Source organism: Zingiber officinale, chromosome 3A, assembly GCF_018446385.1.
Source record: "Zingiber officinale cultivar Zhangliang chromosome 3A, Zo_v1.1, whole genome shotgun sequence".
NCBI lineage: Eukaryota > Viridiplantae > Streptophyta > Magnoliopsida > Zingiberales > Zingiberaceae > Zingiber > Zingiber officinale.
In genome coordinates, this window is record NC_055990.1 from 162,609,375 (window position 1) to 162,610,815 (window position 1,441).

Sequence of the window (1,441 nt, forward strand, 5' to 3'; positions counted from 1 at the left end):
AAGCGTCCGGCCGCTCGGCAGTCCCCTTGCGTCCGACCGGACATATGTATGGATCCGTTCGGGAGATTCCCGGTCATGTGCTAGGCTAAGACTGTTCACAGCATCGCTGCTTTGTGTCTCGGCCGAGCGGGCCATCTGCTCGGCCCAGCGACCTTATTCCCCATGAGCGTCGAAAACCCGACTCTTCGCCGGGTTATCTTTGATTCTGTTCTGATCGGTCCGGTCGGTTGATCCGACCCTTACCCGACCGGCCGAACCTCATCTTGCCCTTGGACTTTGACCTCTACGTATCATTGACTTCCCTCAAAAGGGGTCCCCGTTCTTCCTGCAGGATCATATATATATATATATATATATATATATATATATATATATATATATATATATATAAAAGAAATTATAGATATGAATGATCTATTTTGGAAATTCGCTAGTTGTATTTTGTCCATAAGTATTGATTGAATAAAAGGTTTTTCACATCTACCAGAACTTAAATAAGAATACTGATTAATTTTGAGCCGACTTGTTACTTGCCTATTACAATTCCAATTATCAATTTTGTTTGCTTCTTCCTTGGAGCACCTACAAGAGAACCTGAAAAATTCTGAGAAGATCAGAAACAAGAATATCTATTGAGAAGATTGTCAAATCATTCTGAACCTGAGAAAGAAGAAATCATGGGATCCAAATACGTGAGCTTATCTTGCAATTGAAGTTTATATATAACTATATCAATGGCCATCTCCATATGCTTTAAACCACATAATATGTTTAACTATAGAAATAACTGTTGCTACTTGCTCAAGCCTTTAGCATGTTAACGCACTGATATAGATACCAACATGTTGCTTGTAATAAATATGTTATATGAAGTTTTGAAGGATAAATCATTCTTATCGAGTGAATAACAATGGTAAGAGGATCTGTTTTTTCTGTTTTGATAGTGGAAGTCTAATAGCTGGATCTGTTTTTCAGTTTTGATATAATACTAGAAGGCTAAATTATCTAAGACAACAGCCAGACCCCAAAACAAATGTCATCATACACTCAAATGAATAGAATTTATGGTGATTAATTGTTCATCTCAAGATCTCCAAGGTGAATTAATTCCTTGCATACAACCTTCGTCTCAGTCCAGTGGAACAATCAAAGCTGTGAACGATACTTAGGACTTGAATTCCCTTTTGGACTCATCAAATTCATGGCAGGGGGTAACGGAACTCGGCCATCCACTGAAAGTGCTGCAGTTGAAGAAGAGGGTGAGTTTGGCTTCAGCGACAGCGTAGGATAAAGATACGTTGAAAGACAAGGAGACATTTTGGCCTCCTCATTTTCATGATACTAAGAAACAACTATTTACAAAGGAAGTTGTGGTCCTTGAGACACCTGCAAGAATCTACTCAGAAATGATACAGATAGAAAGATTAAACACTCAAAAAGC